The sequence below is a fragment of the Denticeps clupeoides genome, chromosome 7 (genome assembly GCF_900700375.1).
Source record: "Denticeps clupeoides chromosome 7, fDenClu1.1, whole genome shotgun sequence".
Classification (NCBI taxonomy): Eukaryota; Metazoa; Chordata; class Actinopteri; order Clupeiformes; family Denticipitidae; genus Denticeps; species Denticeps clupeoides.
In genome coordinates this window covers 21,433,116-21,447,701 of record NC_041713.1, presented here as the reverse complement: position 1 = coordinate 21,447,701, position 14,586 = coordinate 21,433,116, and positions in this window count along the sequence as shown.

Below are 14,586 nucleotides of genomic sequence, written 5' to 3'. Positions count from 1 at the left end.
TGGCACAGGGGGCTTTTAATGGGGCATTGTTGTGAAGATGAGGCCTCGCTCAGTGGAGCAAGCGTGGAGGAGGGACGCCACAATGAGATGAGGGGACCGACCCAGGCCTCATGCAGTCCCAGAGACACAGGCATGTGTATTCATTCACCCGGGGCTCGTCCGTCGCCTGGCAATGACAGGGCCAGCGGAGACAGTGATGAGCACTATAGTAGATAGAGGAGACAGACAGTAAGGCTTTTGAGGGTCAAAGACCCATGTTTTTGGGCAGGTGATGGGGGGCACTAAAAAGATGACAGTCCTCCTGTCAAAGAAAAAAGATGTTGCCAACAGAGCAGAAGCAATTGGCAGCTTATTCTTCTTCCTACCGACCATCACGAGACAGCTACCCCACTCTACTTTTGTCTTTATGTTCGTGCTGCTCTTTATTTAGTAATCTCTATGCCTCATGGACATTCCTGGACATGATTCCCAAGGAATGCAGTAAGCCCTTTTCTCATGGTGTCCTTTGGCACAAAGCACAATAGTCATTTACAATATTAGATTTGTGGTGTGCAGAGGCCAAATATACCTCTTTGAGCAACCTGTTGTTCTCAGACAGTGGCGGGTTTTTTAAGTGGGGATTAGCATCATTTAAAGTTGTGTCTGTGCTCACAGATTTGTCCAATGTTCTCTAGTAACCATGGTGTTCAGACCCTTGTATCGTCCTGCACCTTAATGTAAAGGTCACTCGGTTTTTGAACCGCATTACTCCGGTGACAATGCTTAGCAAACATCTCTTGATGTGCCACTCTCATGCTAGTTTTTGGACAGGTCAGGTTTCATCATTCTGTCTGAACCGGACACCGGAAAAGGTGGCAAGCAGGGACTCTGAATGTCTCGCGACATTGTGCGTATGCGTCCTCCTTCCTCGCCATGTCCAGCCATAGTGACGTTTTCTTAAAAATTTTATTCAGATAGTCACACTCACTGTGCCATATTTTGTCTTTCACCATTGCATTTATTTAATCATAAAACTCCCCTTTACTTGTACTATAACATGTAATCCGTAACTGTAATGGATTGTAATGGATAGAATATTGTGGCAGATTCCATGATTAATGTTTTAGAGCATTTTCCCAGCTAGCTATAGCTCACATTGAATTAAACTGTAGTTGTTCCATTTGTCATTTGGTCCTTATGCCGCTTCAGTTCTAGATGTCCGGCCTTTATTAGATTAGCTCATTCCAGCAGGGGGTTACTGAGTTTGGGAGGTCAGAGTGTCAGGGGATGTTGAGAAGCAGATGTGAATTGGGCCGTCCTCCATTCCTCTTGGCCGCTGTCCATATCATTGTCTTCCAGCGCATTGTTGACCCGCTCAAACATGAAGTCATGAACATCAACATGACACCACCATTAAACAGGAAGCCCAATAATGGGGCTGAGAAAACATGCAAGGCATTTATATTTATCACACAGCATTTTTTGTGTATTTATGAACGAAGCAATTGGTGTCCCTTGAAATCTATGACATAAAATACCATTCTGATGTCTATTTCCAAATAAAAAAATTAAGCAATAATTTAAGTTTTTTCCAGGCTCTCTGTTTCTCTCTCTCTCTCTCTCTCACACACACACACACACACACACACACACACACACATAAATGCATACACACAAGCCCTTCTGATGTAAGGGGGAGTTTGACACCCTGCCACCTAGGGCAGCCGGCCCACGGACAGGGGCATCTGCTGGGAGGAGTTTGGGGCCAGAGTTGGGGGTGGTTCTGGAGATGCCACTCCGCAAGCTTGAAGATGAGGGCCTGAAAGGCCTCCCAGCAGGGTGTTGTCTGACCCCACTCTGGGAAAGACTGACCCCTACCAAACACCAGTGTCTGCAGTGTCCAACAAAGGACATTTCCCCACAACTTTCTCATCGCATTGCCACCCTATCTCCTCCGCCTCTTTGCATCTCTCCCCTTCTTTCTCAGCAGTGGTTAAGATAAGAAAACCACTTGTTTCTTATTTGACCCACACTACCGCCCTCAACAACTTCAATACTCCTCACTGTTGCATAGAGCTCTGCCTAAGTTCCCCACATTAGTTCTTATTTGTGTTGTGTGCCCAAAAGGGTGAATGTTTAACAAGGAGAGGTGATCCCTCATGGGACGGCAACTCCGGCTGGAAGTGTCAGTCGTAAATTAAACGCAGCGTTGTCTTTCACAGCAATAATGAACCACTTTGCTTTCAGTATGCACTCATTAAACTATGACTGTGATTCATCAAAAACACAATAGATCCGCCTCCTGCTGCCACTAAATTATTCTGTTTTACAAACCAGAGCATAAAAACACAAGATACATTCAGGTGTTGACTGTTCTCTGTGGGAACGCATTTCTGTACTGGGGTGGTGGAGACCCCAGAACTGGATAAAACGGGTTGTGAGTACTCAAATGTTCTTAAAATCCCTACATGGTTTCTCTGAGGTTCTATTTATCACGTATCAGTATCAGTAACCCTTGCCTACTAAATGTTAGTCCAGGACAAAAACTGCGTGCACTAGGAAAAACATCATCCAAACAGCATTGTACTTAATGCAAAACCACGAGAAATGTTCATAATGGGACTTAATTTTAAGTTTGTGAATCATTTATAAATGTCAAGTGTGTTGGGAGACAGTTAAGCAGCTAATCAGATATAGTTGTTCTGTTGGAACGGATGGAACTCTGTTAGGAGAATCACCTGTAGTCCCAATGCAACAAGCACATGCAAGGATAACTAATTGGAGACGCTGAAAATCAAGATCTTTGGTGGAACCATGCTGACTGGGAGGAGATACGTTGTGTAACATAATAACAATGTTGTTATGATCCACAAGCAGCCTGTGAACTTTATCTCCTTATCAGGTGTGTCATGTTTACAGTAAACTCCTGCATCTGGATGGTCCATGTTCGTTGGTGGAATGTCCCGGACCGCATTCTACTTCCTGATATGGTGAGGTGGAGCATTGTTGAGGGACGTCGCCTCAAAAGTTTACCGGTTCCGGTAAATATTGATCAGTGAGTCTGGTTATGTCCAGTTCTTCTTTTTGTCACAGAGGTATATTACTAAAATATATCTGGGTATATCCAGTGAGACACTGAATAATAACGGAGACAGAGCTTGAAACCCTTGGCTTCTACTGGAAAACGTCAGATAATGTCACTTCTACGCTTCATTGGGAGGAATCTGTGAATGACTTCTGGCAGCCATGGAGGCTGGTGTGAATGGAAAGGGGGTGATCCCGGTACCTTCAAACATCAAGCTAACTCCTGCTTGGCAGCCATCCCTGCTCCCAGTCTCATCAGGCTGTGTTTCGGCTCATGGCAGGCGGGATGCATGCTGTCCCGGCCCGGGATAATTGGAGGAATGCTGTCTCTTGTGCCCAGGCCATGAGAACCTGACCCACAGAGACATTTAATCTGCCACAGGGCCCCCAGCTGCCGGCTGAGCAGCCAGCCTGCCAGCCTTCCTGCCTCTCTCATCTCAACTGTCACTGGGACGAAGACCCATGAGTCACCTGCTGGAGCGTGGAGCTCTTCTTAAAAATCCCTGCCAGGCGCCCCATTACACACTCAGATCAGGATGAGGATTAATATGTTGGCTTCATAATTCATTTTAGCTGACACGTGCCAGTAGAGTATTGGAACACACAGGATACACCGTTCAGATATTTCCCACTCATGACACTTAAGTATTTATCACAAAAATGGAGAAATCACAAAATCTCCCTCCAGATCAATACACCACATAAAGCTGCAACTGCTCATTATCTTCAAACTATAAAGATTCCAGAGTGCTGCTATGTATATGTATGTAAATGTGTGTGTGTGTGTGTGTGTTTGTGTATATATAGTGGGTGCAAAAACCTTCAAAAACCTCCAGGGGTGTGTGGACTTTAATCCCAACACATTCACACTCAAGCACGGCCATCTGCAGCAGGATGTGAATGACTCCAGTGGAAGCTTCCGGAGCTTCATCTCTTTTATCAGGGATTACAGAAGAGGTGTGAAACAGCAGTCCCATCTCCTCCCTTACAAGACTGGAGATCATTACAGGCTACACCTCTGCTTTGAAAGTGTCTGGTAGAGTTTTAGTAGTTGCATTGTGTTCTGCTTGTGCACCACCCATCAGCCCCAGGTCAGATTTGAAGTAAATTGTGCGCTTGTCTTGCTGTAATGTTCTGTTTAAACCAGTGGTCAAAATCCCAGTTTAAAAGAGTTCTGGAATGACAGATGATGGGTCAAAACCTCTGAACAGGCTGGCAGGCGCAAGAACAGGTGTTTACAAAATAGAGCAAAGGGTATAATGATGGAAGACAAAAGGTCCCGGCATTGCCGACTGTTCCCGTAAACCCTATCATTTCCATGGATTTGCACGGCTTCTCCTGTAGGCCTAAGACACAAAAGGCAGCTGCCTCCTGTTCACAACATGCAGCCCTTGAAGGGAGATGCTCAACCCTCAGCAGAAATAACAGCATTCTCCCACATTCGTTAAAAAATACACATTTAAACAAACACTAACAAACATCAAGACTTCGTCCCTGAACAGATACTCACGGGGTGGGGGGGCTGAGGAATCTGTGGAATCCCACGAACCCCCCACTGATCCCAGTCTGCATCTCCCTGTTCCTCAACTCTCCTTCATCCATTATGCCACATCGCTTCTGGTTCCCTGGCTAAAGAACAGCCATTCAGCACTAATGACCTGCTGAAACCAAGATTTGGGAGCCTGTTGGGGGAAAGGGGTGTGTGAGAGAACCAGGGTGGGCGGCCAGGGGAGGCTTTTTTTTTTTTTTTTTTGGAATGTGTTCAATTTTTTTTCCTCCTTGAGGAAGTGAAGAAAAAGAATTAGACAGGTGGTATATCTGAGTTGAAGAGCTATATGGAATTAGTTTAAATATGTGACTTCAGATGTAAGCCTATTGTTTCTAGATATTACTAATCAGATATCCTCTTAACAGATTAATTAATGGCCAATTCTGTATCACAATGACCATCACATCAAGTTGAGATTTATTCAAACTGCCAATGTTAGATAAAAAGGTTTGGTTTATTCAGGCTCAGACAAGTGTTTTTTTTTAAAAGTTGCATTATATCAAATGCAGTAGTTATTAATGTTTTTATATCTGATTCAAGCCATGAGACTTCATTTTTATAAGAGAAATGCCTGGGATGGAATGGATGAAAAGCTGGGGACAAAATCATTCCATCATCCATATCATATACATAAATTCATCATATAAGTGATTACTGCTTTGTTTCTTCCTTCCGTACTGCTGGCTCATTAGTATTTTTTTATTCCAGTGAAAGATTTTAAAGATTTTTCCACTTATTTCTGTGCAACTTCTGTAATAGAAAATGACCAACCCATCCCTTTCAAATCAGTGCCATAAAAAAGAGGTCAGCAGAGTGAGGCACTGCCATATCTCTGTTCACCATATCAACTCCATATGGACTCAACTATAGACTGTGTCTCTGTTGCCGGGTGCAATTTGCACTCTCTTTTGTGACAAGACAAAAAGTAGAAGAAGCGCCAAACAAAACAATGACTGCAGTTATTGTCTCAGCCTCAAATTATGCAGATGATGAGGCAGACTCGAAAGGAGGGACCTTCCTGTATGGCATGGCTACTGTCTGAGCACAATCATGCATTGACATCCCAGCACAACTGTTAGACCAGGAGTATGAAGGAGCGAGACCACCACCCCCTGCCACCGTACCATCTCCAATGCAGAATTTCTTATATCCGAGCCCCCCGTGGTGCGGCTAGGCCCCAGCCCCCAACGTTGTGAAAAGCGGCTTCGTCGCAGGCAACAGTCCATCCTCTTCCTCCAGCGCCTTCGCCGCTCATCCCAAGGGGCCTCATGCTCATTAGTAGTGGCCACAGCCGGCCGTTGACATTGTTGCCCAAACTCTGGAGGCATCCACCTGTCAGATTGTTTCACGGGATGGAGAACTGATGACAGGGTGGGCTGCTCCTATGGTGGGAAATAGCCGGGCAGGGAGAAAGGGAGCCCTTCTAAAGCACAGAGGGGTCGCAGCCTGCTGGTACCGACCACCCTCCCCCAGTCCACTCATCCCGGGGCTCAAGAAGACCCCCCTACACGCCCAGTCTTACCCTCCTCTAACCCCACTTCCCACACGATTATACATTTGGAGGCTTGTCTGTCCTCCTCACGCCCCCAACAGGTTAGCAAAGGCGCCTAATCGGATGTCAATTGATTGGGCAGAAGAATGGTGATTAATGCCATTGTTTAAGAATAAAATCGTTATTGTTAATCTTCCCAGGTTGCTCGTGACCTTCAAGTCTAATTAGGCACACAAAACATATGGATGTGTCACGTTGTTCAAGCAAAGTGAATGTAATGAGCCTGAGCATCCTGGGACAGGGTTCATGTTCCGCCCAAACTGAAACCAGCAGTTTCTCAGACTGATGAAATTTGAGACCTGAACTTGAACTTAGTCAGAGAGTCTAGTTCTTATTTAATCCAGTGAATACTTCTGTTTAATAGTTTTCTTCTTCTGCTTCTACATTTGGTTGCTCCGATTAGGGGTCGCCACAGAAGATAATTTCCCCCTGTTCTCTGTTACTTCCTCTTTCTATTTCCAGCTGCATCTTTAGCATCCTTCAACCAACATACTCTTCTCCATCGCTCCTCTGCACATGTCCAAACATGTCTGTCATGTGTACCAAATGCCTCCATGCTTCCAAAGGTATGTCCAACAGCCTTTCCGCTTTTTTATTGTGTTCATTGCCTTTGCTTCCACCCTGCTAATTTTCAGCACCTCGTATACTCCACCCCATCCATCGCGTTCTCCCTCTCATTTCGTTCATTCATCAGTCCTTTAAAATACTCTTTCCATCTGCTAAACACACTCTCCCTGCTTGTGAGTACACTTCCATCGTTCCATCCTCACCTGTTGCATATCTTTCCCAGCTCTGTCCCTCTGCCTAGTTGATCCGTATTGCCTTTGTCTCCCTCCGTAGAGTCCAACCTTTCTGGCTATCCCACTTCGCCAACCTTTTCTTCTGGAGACTGACCTGTACTTCCTGATTCCACCGCAAGGTTTAATTTTCCTCCTTCCTCTGTCCAGAAGTCACATAAATCGACATTCTATTTGTCTTCCTCGCCCCTTCCACCCATCTTCTCGCCATGTCTAGCATGCAGTGCCTCAACTCTTCCTTGAATTCCACCTCGCAGACTTCCTTCTTCAGATTCCATCCAATGTTCTCCTTTGTCACTACATTGCAGTCTCCAATCTCCTTCAAACTAATCCTCCGGTGCAGGATATAAGTCACCTACAATCATCTTCCTCCACTCATATATGAATCCCTTGGGTAAACTTTGCATTTCTTCATCCATCTCAGTACAGAACTTATCTTTCTCATCCATCTCACACACAACATGTGGGACATATGCAGTAACAACAATCTGTCTGACATTCTTTTCAACTTCAAAACATACCGTTTCATACGACACACCACAGTACCTCCATTTCTTCTGCCATTCAACCCATTTGAAACCTCCTCCGGTAAACCTGGTCTTACTGCCCTTCCATCTGGTCTCCAATATCTCCACATTCCTTCTCTTATCATATCAGCAGCTCTCTCTACCATTACCAGTCATGCTGCCAACATTCCCAATCTCTACCTTCACTTCTTCTCTTTTACTTTTCCTCCTCTCCTCACACCTTCCTAGTCTTTAGCCAACCCTGTTATGGCAAAATAGATGAATTGGATGCCCTTCCTGATGAAACCCTCTCTGTTTACTTGACCTTGGGCCGGGCATGAAGAAGTGGCTGGGTTGCAGTTCTTCTTGATGCTTTGACCTGCATAAAGAAACTGTGATGCCCCTACTCACAATCTCAGCAGAGCAGAAGTAATCATTTAAATTCACACTCTTTTTAAGTCCCTTTTGCAAAAAAAGGAAAAGTTAAAAAATTTAAAGCACCCAAACTGTTTAAACTACGGTAAGTAAAAAAAGAGAAAAATCTATTCTATTCCCATCAATTAGAAGCTACCTACATCAGCAGCAAATCACATCAGTTTGACACTCCTTCACACAAGATGTAGAGATAGAGGTAGATCATCAAACAATGACCTGACAACAAACAGACATGAACTGGGCAGCTTTATACAATCAGACACAGGTGAAAACAACCAGGAAACACAGGACCAACATGAAACCCCAAACCTGGAGTAGCCCCTTCTGGACCGGATCCTGAAAACTGTGTTATCAATCATGGCCTTTCATTTATTAGATTCATTTCATAGATCAGAAAGCCAACAATCTGTACAGACATGTAGGATGAACACTGAATGATGCATTTCATTTGTTATATTATCCATTGTGTATCCAGTGAAACACTGCAGCACATTGCACACAACGAAATGTGTCCTCTGCCTTTAACCCATAATGAGCAGTGAGCAGCCATGAAAGGCGCCCGGGTACCTTGATGATTCGGGATTTGAACCCGCAACCTTCCGATTACGAGTCTGCTTACTTACCTGCTAGGCCACCATCGTTAGGGCTTTTTGCAGAAAAGCTCTTGACCACAGTACCTCTTTTCAGGCCTGTGTGTTTTCTGATTTGAACACATGGAGTTTGAGTTGACTGCAGCTGAGTCGATTTTATAGAGCAGATTTGTTAGTTTTCATTCATATCCAGAAAAACAAGATCTTGCACAATTTCCACAGACATTCTCCAGTAGAAACATTGTTGGCTATTGCTGCCCTTGTCTAAGAGCAAATCAAAGCTGGTCTATGCTAATGAAGCACAAACTTTAGGTTCATATCAGGATTGTGCAAAACTCATCCACCAACAACAACTTCCAGTAACACCGTTTCCTTGATATTTGCAGATGACCCGCGAATGAGAAAACCTGAAGCCGCTGCATATTTTTCTTGAGCGCATGCCCTCTGTGGAGCTGGCCTGGATCACAGAGATTCAGGCGACCACATGCATCTCCAAGTAGGAGTTTATTCAGTGTTTGTATTTATTTTCCAAGGCTCTTGTTTACTTTGGGGTATGAATGAAGCCCTTTTCTCCTTTCCTCTTGCTCCCTCTCTGTAGGGTGGGAAGTAGGTGGGCTTTGGCTTGATGATTTTATGTGGTCCAAGGTTGACTGAAAATTAAATAACCAATTATGCAGCTTTTAATTTTCTGACTGCATCATATTTATCTGCAATTAGACCTTAAATTGCTTTCTATAGTAGATAAATTACTATGTTGCAAAAAAGACAGACATTTTTCTCTGTTGCTTTGATGGTGCAGACAACTCAGACTTTACATGTTCAAAGTCATTTAACTCACAGGCCTAATCAGAAGCACTCTGATAAAAATTATAATAAGCAACAGATGTGCAGCTAAATGTATGTCTGTGCAATATGTTGACTTTTTATGTAGAGTGTGTTCGCCAAAGATGCTTTAGCAATTTAATCAAGTCAAAGGTATTTTCTAATATTTGCGAATAGATGGTTTGTTTGGTTACCATAGTTGAAATGATGGGGTCTGCTTGAATGGCATCAATGTAATGTAAAAAGCTGTAAAAAAACATGTGAAATGAAAAAGCGAAAAGTGGAGACAATGAGGAATAGTTGGGTGAGACAATGAAAGAAAGACTAAGTGGATAAATGGAGCAATTTTGGAATTAATCAGAGATGGTGAGCTAGATACGGTCGTAAAAGACACATACAGAGAGGAAGCAGAGGACTAGAAATATTAAATGAATAAAAGCTAAAAAGCTTTTACGTATGAAGGATAAAAGAAAGTCATTGCTAAAGGCAATGCCTGCAAAGAATTTACGTGTTCAGTGAACACACTCTTCAGGCTGTCAAATAGACTTGAGTCTGTTTTATTGATCACTATTAGTGTTTTTTTGAATAATGATGTTCTTAATTTGAAAATCAATGTCATATCCTTAGTTTAACCTCTACGAGGACAACCATGAAGTGCCTTAATGCTTTATGACAGCACCACAATGTGCCTTAATTGATTATGCCTCAAAAATTGCATTTTCTTCAAATTCATGCCACGACAAAGGACAGCACAAAGAGACAAGTCTCATCAAGCTGTTTATAATAATGAAAGTTATTTTGTAATTCTACCGTGATTCTACTGATGATCATGACTAATTCTGCTCTGGATTATTCAATTGCCTCAGTCAAACAAGGTAATGAAATAATTCACAAAGGATTCGTCATCCAGCTTTAACCCATCACCCTTGGGGAGCAGTGAGTGGGCAGCCATGACAGGTGCCCGGGGAGCAGTGTGTGGGGACGGTGCTTCGCTCAGTGGCACCTTGCCGATTCGGGATTTGAACCAGCAACCTTCTGACTAGAGGGCCGCTTCCTTTACTGCTAGGCCACCACTGCCCTGATGGAGGGCACTCATCCTGCAGGTATAAAATATCAGATTCAGATTCATTATTTCATTATTCAGATATCATTCTTGATTTGAAGCAAGTTTGGAGACCCTTAGTTTCATGTTGTTCTGTTAATCGATAGATTGCAGTAGTAATGTACAATGCTGTAACCATGGAGACAACATAGATGCTCAGCATCATTAGATGAAACATCAACATGTAGACATCATATGACTCGACAACTACCATCATTCACTGAAGTATCCTTGCCGAACGCTTCGTGTTTGGAATTCCTGTCATGTGAGAGCACAGTACGGTCAACAGAGGCCTGTTCAGTCCCAGTGTGGTCAAGGCTGTGAGGGAAAAGGCCTGGTATTGTTTGGCTGGGTGGTGTAGGCCACTGGAATGCAGGCGGAGCTCTATGTGTGAACTGTGACAGCTAGTCTGGGCTCTTGACTGAAAGGGCTTGTCTGTGGTTGCAGATCATGTGCAGGTTTTATAAAGAACATGCAAGGAAGTAAAGATCTTAGCAGGGATCATCAAAATACTTTGCAAAAGTAATGATGGCAAAAAACTGCATACACATTGCCATAAATATATTCAGGAATGCATTACATGACAGTACATAAAAACAATATATTCCGATTACTCTTAGAATACATTTGAAATGCATATTCTATGTCAGCTATGCAATATCACTGATTGTTGTTTTTTTTGCAAGTGTTGATTTGTCATCAAGGTGAATGATTCTATCAACAAAAATATTGTTTAATTGGCATCCTTATTTGAGTATGTGAAGCAGAAAAAAAAATATTTCCAGTCCAAACCAAAAACCATTTCAGTAGTTCTTAAGTAAAAAAAATATTGTTTGTTCATGGATGTTTATTTTATTTTCAGGAAACAATGCGATTGTCCATTTACATTTTGAAAGCAAGTTCTGTAGATTAATCTGAATTAATCTGGATCTGATTATTGCAATCTATGTTTGATCTGTGGACAGTAATAACTAGTATGCCCACCACCTTTCAAATTCAACTTCTGCAAAACTAATTTCCAAGCCTGCATTTTCACAGCACTTGTGAATGGAGTTCCATGGTCATCATCTTTCCAATGTGTAAAACATTAGAAAGCTTTTTTCATTATTATTAGCCATGACAGGCCCATTATTTAAACCATTTTAAAATAACGTTAATGTGATGCAACACTCTTGAACAGAAATCACTTTGATACCTTTGGGAACATTTCGGCACTCAGGACTGGGGTGGCGGGACCCAGTGTAGGTCACTGCAGGTCTTGTGGAGGGGTCTGCTTTTTCCCTCAAAGACTCAGTCTTTTTATGGTCAGCCTGTATGGAGGCCTGGGAGGTTATGTGGAGGGGATGGCAGTATAAAAGACTCTTGCTCTTTCTTGCCTTTCTCAGAACTGGGAAAGAAAGTTCAGAGAATCTGAGGCCATAAACACCGTCCAGTGGCACAAAGACTGCAGGGTTCAAAGGTCACATAGCACTGACCAAATGCTTTACGAAAAGGGCGAACCTGTCAAAGATAAGTGTTATTGAGGGACCAACATTAACAAATGGCTGAGTCTTTTTTTCCCCACATCCTCTTTTACTCCCTTTTCAGAGAGAATAAAATGATTTGCAGTCTGGGACCACATCAACAAAATTCCGAGACTACACAACTGGAATGGAGAGCTATGGAGTCTCACCTCTGATTTATGTCCATTGGGTTTTCAACAGAAGTTCAATTTCAAGTTTGATTTGCATCCCCTCTGATTTCTACTTGTGCTGAGCTAGTGTCTGTTCACGTTCACTAGCTCAGCCATAACAACGCTTGAACCAAAGTGCTGATCATCTGGTTGATCGGTTTGATCGCTTGTGTATTCTACAGCGCAGATCACATTATGATGTCCACTGACATTCCCTGGAAGTATATAGAACTGAGAGGAAACGAAGAAGAACGTGGGGGCTGGGGGTGGATCTTGTGCTACGCCTGGGTGTGTGACGTATTGACAGAAGGGAATTTAAACCATCCAGAATGAGGAAGTAGGGTGTGTGAGAGCTGTCAATCATGTATTAAGCCTCCTCTTTTTAAAACTTTGTTTATAGACACATTGTTAAAGTTAATCTTCCATGTGTCAGAAATAATTACACATCAATAGAAAGGGCTGGGTTGTGGGTAGTTCGGTTCTCCACTCCAACATACGGATAACCAGCAAGCAGTCACTTCAGGCTTCTGTATGTTTATTTTTGTCATTTCTCAAGGCATACTGGATGTTATACAGCCCTGAAAAAAATGGACACTCCAGAGTATGGTTTGCTCTTTAGTTCACTCATATGGTTTATTTCCTTTCCTCCACAATAGAGCAACGGGGCGGGAGGGGGTGGGGATAATCCGGCCAAGGATGTCCCCTTCAAGTCATTCAAAAACAATGGAAATCAATGGTGCGAGATTAGCAGAGGCACTGGGAATTATCTGCATTACTGTCACAGCGCTGCAAAGCCTCATGCAGATGCAGATGGGACGGCTAATGACCGCGAGGGTGTCCCCCGTCATCACCTCGGCGCGCCCTTGTGCAGATGGGCCCGCAGTGGACATGCACACACCAGATCGATACTGGCCATGAGGGAGCACTAAGCAGATTAAGGGGGTTATGTACAGTAATACATATGAGGCGTGGCATATGATACTCACAAATATATCATCATTTTATATAGACAGAAAGAAGTGTTTAGTTGTAAGTTTCCGACTAAGTACAATGTGTCTCTTGATTTAAATTTAAAAAAAAAAAAACTGGTGCCCCAGCTCTATAGCTGTATTTCCTTCCTTTTTTTTATTCACACCATGTTCTACATACAGCTCCTAATCCACTTTCAAAATCAATATATGCAGTCAGATTGGTGAAGGAAGGCTCTATAATACTGGTAATTACTGGCTAAAATGCCCTGCGGATAATAACAATAATGACGTTTTCAAGGCTCAACATGGAAATAAAAGATCAATGTTGTTAATTTGTCTGATAATAATGTCTCTGTCCTGTCAAGAATGTCTGCATCATGTACAGCCAACGGCCAAAATTGTGCAAGATGCAGATGAAATTATTGAATGTCGGAATTGTGCAAGATGCAGATGAAATTATTGGATATTGGATTGGAGAATTACTTCTTTGACAATTTTGTCAATATGTGAATCTGGAGGTGAAAATATGTTGGGTGAATAGTGTTGGGAAAAATACTCCTTACGATGCATAAAGCGTACTGGGGTGGTGGTAGCCTAGTGGGTAAAACACTTGCCTAAGAACCAGAAGACCCAGGTTTAAATCCCACTTACCTCCATTGTGTTCCTGAGCAAGACACTTAACCCTGAGTGTCCCCAGGGGGGGACTGTCCCTGTAATTACTGATTGGAAGTCGCTCTGGATAAGGGCGTCTGATAAATGCCTTAAATATAAATGTAAATTTAATGTACTTAGAATACATTGTGAAGTGATTGTGAAACACAGCACACAGTGACACAACAAAATGTGTCATCTGCTTTTAACCATCACCCTTGGTGAGCAGTGGGCAGCCATGACAGGTGCCCGGGGAGCAGTGTGTGGGGACGGTGCTTTGCTCAGTGGCACCTCAGTGGCGGATCGGGATTCGAACTGGCAACCTTCTGATTTCGGGGCCGCTTGGAGATAATAAGTATTGTTGGTAGTGATCTTCAGTCAGCAAAATCCAACTAACTCAACTACATTTTACTAGAGATTCACAAGACTACGCTTCAGAAGGCTTGGCAGAATTTTCAGGGATGTGTAACTAATATAAATATCTCTGTCCTGAATTGTGGTGAAACGTAACATGTACGCAACGGAAGTTAGTAAAGTGGCTTTTTGTTTGCATTATCAAGGGGTTTCAAGTTGTTCGTGTGAAAAGTGCATGATGAGAAGAAGTTGCAACCATAGCGATAATGATCAGACCCAGGTTAAGGCGATGTACAAGGGCCGACCCAGGGGCTCTGTTTGTATCTTGCATCTTCCTCAGTACCCGAGTCTTCGCTCCTCAAGCCCCAGTAAATAATATGAACGAATATGCTGGACAGAGTCTGTATTAATGACCTAAATTGAATGTATTTATCTTTCGTTTTGTGGTGAATGATGGCCGTGCTACCGCCTGTTTTTTTTGTGGTTTCTGTGAGATGGAGGTTGGATTTCTGATGATGATCG